The 10,001-nt window shown below is 43.2% G+C and overlaps 1 non-coding gene across 1 annotated transcript; it reads left to right on the top strand.

The window, feature by feature from the left end:
* Positions 1-9,528: 9,528 nt before the first annotated feature.
* TRNAM-CAU (transfer RNA methionine (anticodon CAU)) lies at positions 9,529-9,601 on the top strand. The gene has a single exon. It is a non-coding gene; the product is annotated as a tRNA-Met (tRNA).
* The last annotated feature ends 400 nt before the right edge of the window (positions 9,602-10,001 follow it).

Raw genomic sequence — 10,001 nt, 5'->3', positions numbered from 1 at the left:
AATGTTCTGGAGGACTAGTGTCGCATCATCAGACTGGTCCAGGCATCCGCCCAAGCCACCGGAGTCTTGAACTGAGGAGTCCGCCTACCTGACTCGTAGAACACTTCAATGAAATATTAAATGTTTTATCTCTCTCTCTCTCTCCTGAATGCAGCCTTTATGGAGTTGCTGGAGTGGCCTTCTCAGACCACTGTTTAATTGAGTGCTGCCAGGGAAGTGTGAAGCGAAGCAAGGCATTTTCATGGGAAATGTGGAAGCTAAACTAAACGCCTCTTCGCGACGATGTCTGCTACCGAGCAGTAAAGGATGAAATAGGAAAAATAAACCCGCGCAAGAACCTGTAGATTTGGCAACAGTGGGAGCTAAGTAAAGAATCTTCAACAATCAAAGCAATAGAAAGGGCTACTTGTATCCGGTATAAAGAAAACCAAGAAGAAGCTGAGTCAATGGCAGGGCTGTAAACGTTTTTGAAGAAGGAATGCAAACAGCCTGGGAAATGGATAGAGGATGTCAGGAAAGCAAAACAAAAGATAGAGCTCATGGAAGAACAGCGTTATCGCAGAGCACTGCTGAGGGCGAAGGCGAAGACACAGCTGCTAGCGATGCGCCATCAAAACGTGGGCTATGCTTAGAAAAATCGCGCGCTGAAAGGAATCACATCGGTAAATATGAATTGGGGGAGGGGGGAAGGGTATCTTATCAGCATACACCGACCACATCAAAGCAGCCTTTAATGAATTCTACAACAAGCTTTCGCAGGCGGTAGACGCAGTCGCAGTTGAGCATCGTTTTCTTGGTGTAATGCCACGGCTCGACGAAGAATACAAAAAGAAATTGGAAATAGTAAGAACTCAAAGCGAAGCCAAGTATGCGATATGTAAATTAAACCGCGGAAATCTCGAGGTCCGGATTAGTTCAGTGTTGCGTTTTGTTAAGAATTTAAGCATGACATTTCCCCGGTGTTGTTTGCAATCTTTACTGAAGCCTATAGAATAAATGTATTGCCTCCGTCTTTTGGGACTCCCCAGAGAGTGCTCATACCTAAAACTGATCAAATAGAGAAACTACGATTGGTTACCGCATACCCGCCGATAGCACTCGCTAATGTGGAGTATAAAATATTTATGAAGGTATTGGTGCGAACGCTACCGACAGCTATGTCGGATATTGTTGGACCCCATCAGACATGTGGAAGAAAAGGGTGCTCGATTGTTTCGAACATTTACAAAGTACTCAGTGTACTTTAATGCTGTGATGACACTAATGCGCGAGTGGCCATGCTCCAGATTGATCTCAAAAAAACATTTGATTGCGTTTCTCCTGAAATTTTGTTTCCTGTTTTAGAACATGTGAATGTTGGTTCAGTTATATTTAAGGGTGCAGCCTTGGCGTATAGAAACTGCACGACAAGATTGATCGTTAACAAGAGTCTGGGGCCCCTCTCAGCGTTCGATGCGTCAGCGCTGTCCCCTCAGTCTTCTCTTGTTTCGTGTTTATAATAAAACGCTGTGTATGAAAATAGAAAACAATAGGATTAATGGTTTTAGGTTACAGTCAGCCGAGGTTAAGCTGCTGGCTTATGCAGATGACGTTGCAGTTTTCACAGCTGATCAGGGGAGCATAAGCGAGGCAGTCAGTTGTGTTCGAGAGTTCAGCGAAGTCACCGGTAGCGGGGTTAACTGTTCCAAGTACATTGGACTCTGGTATAGAAGGTGGCCAGGTCAGCCGGACCTTTTTGCCAATATAGTGTCGGCGGCGACCCCAGGCAAGTATTTGGGCGTTCCGCTTGATGCTTACCGCGAAAGCGAGAATTACTGGAAAGAGAAAACTAAAAACGTTCGTGACAAAGTTGAGAAATGGAAAGGCACCAACCTCTCGATTTCCGCCAGAGCTACAGACTGCAACATTTTTTTAATTAGCAAGCTCTGGTATGTAATGCAGATATTGCATTGCTCTCGTGTGAAAATTCAGAGGCTATGTGGGATTTTTGCCGTGTTCTTATGGGCTTCTCAATGGGAACGTTGGAGCGGAACGAACCTGTTCCGGCGGGTAAAAGATAAGCGGCTAGAGCTAGGGCATCTCTTTTAAAGCAGCTGGTGAACCGTTTTTTTTTTGTTTTTTCGCGACGTCACAGACCCGTTCTTGCTCTCCGTGTGTCAAGTGAGGCTGCTGCGATTGCTGCTGGAGTTGTATCCACAGACGAGCTCTCTGGTAGGATTTTTAGTTCCTACACAGAAATTGTAGCGAGCGAGTATTAGGTGCCTGACTGCACGTTTTTCCAGCGATGATTTGCACAAAATTAAACCAAAGAAGTTGTACCAGAATCTTTGTTATAATGTTTACCCGCAGCCCATGTACAGGGCCTTGTACATTGTAGGCCGTAGAATTGATGTTTTAAAAGGGGGGATGAAAATGCCGGTGCCACCAGAGGTAAAGACTTTTAATTACATAACGGGACGCTACCAGTTAGTTTTATAGAGGGAAGAGACTTCTTTTTATTTATTTATTTATTTATTTATTTATTTATTTATTTATTTATTTATTTATTTATTTATTTATTTATTCACCCAATACTACCTGCCTTGGTAGGCCTTGGAAGGAGGGGCAATACAACGAGATACAAGGCATGGTAATATTTAGCACACAAATTAAAAGATAAACAAAACAAACACAACACATGCATGATTCGAACAAAAAATAGGTAAATTGAACACCATTTTTTTTTGCCAGAACAGGACATACAACATTAAAAAGTCTTTATAACAATTAGCAATTCTCTTCGTGCTTATTAGTCCACTCAAAGGAAGCTGGTTTCACTCACTTATTGTTCGGGGAAAATAAGAATATTTGTACAAGTTTGTTCTGGCACGATAAGGTGTTAAGGACTGGGCGTGATGATGTCTCGTTAATCGTGTCACTAGTGGTCTTAATTGAGAGTCTGGGCTCATTGATAACTTTTTATTTTTCAACAAAAAGCGAAATTTTAGTCGCAAAAGCCTTCTTCGAGTTAACAGTGTTTGCATGCAATTAACATTCATTAAATCATAGGGAATCGGTAGTGCGGGAATTAGAAAAAATAAAACGAACTGCTTTACGCTGAATCATTTCTTATGCATGGATATTGGTTTTAGTAAAAGGATCCCACACTGTACAGGCATATTCTAATTTTTCATTAATGATTGATGTATAAGCCTAAAGCTTAGTTGCGGAAGGGGCTCGTTTTAATTTATATCTAAGAAAACACAGTTTACAGATCGATGATGCACAAATGTTAGAAATGTGAGCTTTCCAACTTAAGGTATTAGTTATTGTTACACCAAGGTACTTGTACTGCGTTACTTCTGATAGGCACCGTGATGATAAGCGGTACTGGTAAGATAGACTGTGCTTTTTGTTAGTTAATCTCATAAAAACCGTTTTTCGGCATTTCATTTCTCTATTCTGCCTGCTATCCTTTATTTCCGCTGCCCCAGCTCAGGTGCTTCAGTATCGATGGCAGATGCCAAGGCTAGCAAAAATCTTTTCCTTCCTTTTTACTATTATTTTAATAAAAACCACTACTACCACCACCACCTTTTAGTTTCATCTCGTGTCTGTAACACCAATCGTTAATGCTGTTGAGGATAGAGTTAAGCACTACTTGGTCCTCCGGAGTTTTAATTTCTGTGAATAAAACGCAGTGATCCGCGAACAGCCTAATTTGAACTGGTTGCGTGATAACGTTAACAATATCGTTCATATAGATAAGCAATAATAATGGGCCAAGGACGCTTACTTGAGGGACTCCAGGTGTTACGGAATAGAGCGCGATTAGTGAGCACCGACATAAACAAATTGGGTTCTGTCAGTGAGGTATGCAATAATCCATTTGATTAAGAAAGAAGGTCGACCAGCGAATTTGAGTTTACAAATTAGTTTGTTATGTGAAACAAGATCAAACGCTTTCGTAAAATTTAAAAACGTGGGGAGTGAACTGCTTAATTTGTAAAACAGCCGGAAACAATAGTCTGTGTTTTTTTTTAATTGCTGACGTTTATTTTTTGGATGTGTTATAAAGCGCAATGAAGAAAGAGCTACTGATAAAAAGGATGGGGTACCATTTGATCTCATAATGCTCTTGGGCTTCCACTGTATATGGCTCTCGAGAATGGCAGGTTATCATTGTGACAAAGATACTCGACCTGACCGAATTTATTTTCTGAAAAATGGACTGGTGTCTTCCCATTCAGAAAGCCGCTGCAAAGCCTCCCGAGTGGCTCTCAAGACTAGAGTCGTTGTGTATGTTACGTTAAATTTAATATGGCGAAATCAGACTCGTGCTGGGTGACAACGACTGTGTCGTGCGTACATAGCGTTTCGTGTGTTCTTTTGTTATGTGCCAAAGCCAGGCAGTAAAGAAAAAAAATCCTCGGTAGTGCAGTAGGCTGCGCGTCAGTCTCATAATCTGAAGGTCGTGAGTTAAATCCTTGCACCCGAAAGGCGGAGTTTGTTTTGTTAATTCATGCGCACTTTATTCATCCTTGATAAATCTGCGGGAAAGCGGTTGTATTACCCGTTATTAAGTAGGCTTGCGCCCTAGGCTTGGGTCCTTTACAACACCATTCAATTCGCCTCAACGCAAAATTATTAAAGCACGATGCGTTTCTTTTAGAAACAAAAAACGTGTTAGAAAAAGTTTGGTTGAGTTATGAGTAGGCTTGCACCCTAGGCTTGGACCATTTACAACACCATTCCATTCGCCTCGGCACACAATTATTAAAGCACGATACTTTTCTTTTAAAAACTAAAAACGTGTTAGAAAAAGTTTGGTTGAGTTATGAGTAGGCTTGCACCCTAGGCTTGGACCCTTTACAACACCATTCCATTCGCTTCGGCGCAAAATTATTAAAGCACGATACGTTTCTTTTAGAAACAAAAAACGTGTTAGAAAACGTTTGGTTGAGTTATGTGAAAGGTTGGGCAGAAAAGGGGGAGGAATTGAAAGTTGAAGTCAAAATGAGGGCTATCGAAAGGTCCGTAGAAATAAAACCAGCTGAAAAAGCTGAACAAAAGAACCTAAAACAGATGTTGAGAGAATTAATTTAACAGAAAAGTATAGCTCCGGGACTATACACTGATCTTATCAGCGAAGTTAAAACCAAGCTTGAGGCTATCGATGTGACCAGCTTTCAGGGAGCTGCAATCCGGGCACGAACGGATCACTTGCTGGCAGATGATATGCCCAGTAGGCGGAATTTTACGACAGAAAAGAGATACGCTAGAAGGCAAAATATTGTAGAAATTGAAAACAAAGGTACTCTGACGGACGATCAGAAGGTGATAATGGAGGCTTCCAGTCAGTATTAGCGTGATTTGTTCGCTTCTAACTCGGCGGATTTATAGGCCTTTCAGGCTGAATTTTTAAATCTATTACCCCAACTGACCAGTGAAGACACTGATATCCTGTTTGCCGACATGTCAACAACGGATTTGGAATACATTATTGATGAGCTTCACTTGGGGAAATCGCCAGGTCCTTATGGGATAACAGCAGAATTGTATAAGGCATTCAAACGCGAAACTGGTTTTATTTTACAACGCATTTATGAAGAGTCATTTAGAATGGGTTTTTTACCACCCTCGCTTTCTCGTGCACATGCAGTACTTATACCGAAAACTGACAATCCTGCTAAGATTAAGCAAGTTACTGGTTATCGGCTGATAACGCTTAGTAATGTTGATTATAATTTTTTATGCAAGTATTAGCCAAACGTTTACAGTCAGTTGTGGACATCTTGGTTGCCCCCCCCCCCCCCCCCCCCCCAAGTCGTGTGGAATTCAAAGGCGGACCATTTTCACGAATGTTCATGTCACTCGAAGTATACTGGAGTGCTGTGATGCTGACTTTTGGCGAGTCGCAGTGTTGCAGATTGATTTAGAGAAGGTCTTTGACCGTGTATGTCATGAAATTCTTTTTAAAATCCTCGAACATGTCTGTGTTAGGGAAGTAATTTTAAAGGGGGTTAAAACTGCTTATAGTAACTGTACCACGAATCTGGTTGTTAACCGAGAGGTCACAGGCAGAGTTGCAGTGAGAGCATCCGTGCGGCAAGGCTGCCCATTGTCACCACTACTTTTCGCTCTGTACCTAGAGCCACTTTTCCGTAATAAAATAAACAACACCTCTATTCGTTGTTTGTAACTAGAAGCATGTGAAATTAACGTCTTGGCTTATGCCGATGATGTGGCCATTTTTTGTAGCGATCAGAGCAGCATAGAACATGCGATCTCGGTTGTTCAAAGGTTTTGTGATGTAACCAATAGCATTGTTCATCTGGACAAATGTGTGGGCCTTTGGCATGGGAACTGGACATCAGTGCCTTTGTTTTATGCAAGTGTAAATTGGTCGCATGTCCCTTCCAAGTACCTAGATGTTCCTCTTGACAAGTATCGAGATAACGATGACTTTTGGAAGGAGAAAATTCAAGAACTGTCCATGCGTACACAGAAATTGTCGGAAAACAAGCTGTCTATTTTCGCGCGCGCAAACATATATAGTGTATACCTGGTTTCAAAACTGTGCTAATTGTTGCAGGTAATTTCGTGCTCTCGACTTAATATTCGAAAAATTCATCGTCTCTTCGACTTTTTTGTTTAGCAGTCCTTATGGGAGAGGAATAAACGTGATAATTTAATTCAGCGTTTGAGAAAAGGGGGTATTCTTTGCCGCACTTTTACCTGAGGTCGGTGGTGTCAATATTTGTATCTTAGAGATCAACGGGACCCTTTCCTGCGGACCTTTATTCAAGTGAGGCTTTATTCAGCTTTGCCAAACAATGTTATTTCCACTGTAGACGGGATGCGATACAGTGAAAGTAGACTTTTGAAAGAAGCGGTATTTGCTTCCCAGTTTCTAAATGCTTGGTTGAGTTTGGAATACTTTTCAAATGTCACGCGTAAGAAATTGCTAAATTATTTGCTTGACTGTGTCTTCTCTGAGACATTTTATCAATATCTGTATAGTGGAGGGCAAGGAAGAAATGTTTTAAAAGGAGTAAGGAAAACGGTGGTGCCAAAGGGTGTGAAGATGTTTTTCTTCAAGTTGCACCCTGGAACGTCGCCGGTTAAAACATGGATGGAGCAGAAGGGATTGCTTTTACCATGGGGTGCTGACTGCTTGTTATGTCACACACCACATTCAATAGAACACGTCTTTGTTCATTGCTGGGATGTGCTGCTCTTTTGGGGCGTGCTCCAGCGTACAATAAACACTTATCCTTGACACCGTATGGGGTACGATTCCTGGACGTTGAGCCGGATCTCTAGAAATATGATGTAATTTTCATTCTTGGCTTGCACAGCATTTGGCGAAGTTGTATGGCTGTACGACACTGCGATGAAGATGCCCGGTCTGTTCGAGATTACTTAAAAAAAAACACACATTTAAGCTGCGTGAAGTGTACAAGGAGCTATGTTTTGGAGATGCAGTTATCGAGTTGGTGGGTGACTTGTGTTCTTTGAAACAGTTGAGATTTTCTCAGGTGAGTGAAACGCATATCCGCTCTTGATGTTTGAGAATGCAGCGCAGAACATGCTTGTTATCTGTTGTAAACTGTCGAAACATGCAATAACGACAACAAAGCTTCGGTCTTAACAGTCGTCTGCAGCTCGTCATTATGGACTTGATAGGTCCGCATCAGGTCTGTGGTATTAGAGGCCGCAGTATTCAAACACATATCCATATTGCACGTTCAGTATTAGAGACAGTATCAGATGAGATAGGCCAAGTAGCTCTGATTCAAATTGACTTGGCTAAGGCGTTTGATAAAGTTCGGCACGATTTCTTGTTCGCGGTCTTGGAGTATGCAAATATTGGTGACGTCTTGCTCAAAGGCATAAGGCTGTGCTATAAGAACTCCTATACAAGGGTTATTGTTAATCAGGAGCTAACGAAACCAGTACCACTAGAAGCATCTGTTCGTCAAGGATGTCCACTGTCTCCATTGTTGTTTGCCCTATATCTGGAACCCCTCTGTCTCAGTATAATTAACAGCGCAGCTATCCGCGGTTTCTCTCTGGCTCAATGTGAAGTTAAAGTTTTAGCTTACGCTGATGATGTCGCCCTCTTTTGTTCTGACAAAAAGAGCGTACTCGAGGCTCTAAACTTGACTAAACAGTTCTGCGATGTATCAGGCGCGGCTCTTAATTTAGAGAAATCCAAAGGCTTTTGGTTGGGTCATTGGGGAACTAGGCCAAGCCAGTTCGGTGGTATATGCTGGAACTGTAGCCCTCTTGAGTACCTAGGCGTTCCGCTGCACCAAGTTCGCAACAGTACAGCCTACTGGGATTCACAAACTTTAACACTACGGCGGCAAACACAGGCTTGGATGGGTAGGGAACTCTCAGTGTTTGCGAGGGCACAGGTCTGTAACATTTTTTTGTTTGCAAAGCTCGCGTATGTCCTTCAAGTCCTGCATTGTGCGAGGAGGAAGGTGCAAGCAATACATAGAATATTTGCAGCATTCGTTTGGCGCTCTCAATGGGAGCCGATGAGGCGTGACAACTTGTTCCTTCCCTTAGAGGGTGGTGGAGTGGGCCTTGTTCACCTGTTCGTGCATCAACTCGTTTCCCGTTTTTTCTTTTTCAAATCGGCAAACGACCCGTTTCTGGTAGCTGTGCTCATTAGGCGGCTTAGTTTTCATTTGCCTTACTTATTCGCACCGACTGTGCAGGCTCGTGAGGGGACTTTATGGGGATTTCTTAAGGAGGTTGCAGACACTTTCTATTTTCTCACTGTGCGCTTCTCTTTAGATTACCTGTATAGCCTCTCGAGAAAGCAGATGACCCAGGCTCTCACTGAGTCTGTGTTCCCTACACCATTGTATCGGCAGCCTTATTTGGGGTCTTTGGACATCAGTGTTCTAAAGCGTGTTAGGCGGACGTGCATTCAGGCAGCCGCTAAAACGTTCTTTTTCAAACTACACACAGCGACGCTGCCTGTCAAGACATTTCTTAATGACAAGGGGATGTTTGTACCCTGGAATGTGAATTGTCGTCTGTGTAACGTGCCTGAGACAATTGATCATTGCTTCATCCTGTGCCGTGATGCCATGTTCTTTTGGGACATACTACAACGAACTCTTAAGAAGGACATTGAAATTACACCATACACTATTAGATTTCTGCCTGTTGACAAAAACTCTGTTGTGCCTTATGACGTGTTTGTGTTGATGGGACTATTCAGTCTTTGGAAAAGCCGTATGATGGACAGACATGCCAAGCCACCAAGATCGTCCAAATCTGTGTTTCGGGAACAGTGTGCGTTGGTGAGGAGTGTATATGCTGCTCGCGACGAACCTCCAAGCTGGCTGCCGTGCCTAGATGCTTGTGTGTGCCTCCCTGAATTTTGATGTTTTGATGGGGATGCAGTGGTGAGTTAGGGCTATGGGGGGCTCATATTCAGCAGCCCGGTAACTTCAGACGCGAACTAGTCTGATTGAAGTTTCCTCCTTTCTACAGAAGTTCTTCCATGCAATAAAGAAAAAAAAAGCTTCGGTAGCGCAGCAGGCAGCGCGTCAGTCTCATAATCTGAAGGTCGTGAGTTCGATCCTCACCCGGGGCAAGGCGGAGTTTTTTTTTAATTCAGTCGCACTTCATCCACCGTTGTTTATTCTGGGGGACAGCGTGTGTATTGGCCGTTACAAAGTGGGTTTGCACACTAGGCTCCGACACTTTTGCAACACCATTCCGTCCGCCTCGGTAGCGCAGTATTCATTCTACTTCCGGCTACCGTTCGGTACGGACGCAGGATCATGAGCTCCGGCGGAGCGGCGATAGCGGGCCGCGGAGACAGGATTGAAGATAAATTGACCATGTCTACGAAGTTATTTTGCCTACGTTGCCTACCGGTCGTGTTGTGTTCAATACCGTTTTTTTTTTGCACGACGACGTGCGAGTTAGGCCCTACAGGGTCGAGGATTTCCGCGACGCCCTCGCCAACGCCGGTGCGCTCCCCGGCGTTG

Source organism: Amblyomma americanum, chromosome 5, assembly GCF_052857255.1.
Source record: "Amblyomma americanum isolate KBUSLIRL-KWMA chromosome 5, ASM5285725v1, whole genome shotgun sequence".
Taxonomy (NCBI): Eukaryota; Metazoa; Arthropoda; class Arachnida; order Ixodida; family Ixodidae; genus Amblyomma; species Amblyomma americanum.
Note: the sequence above shows the minus strand (reverse complement) of the source record. Positions and strands in the feature narration are given on the sequence as shown.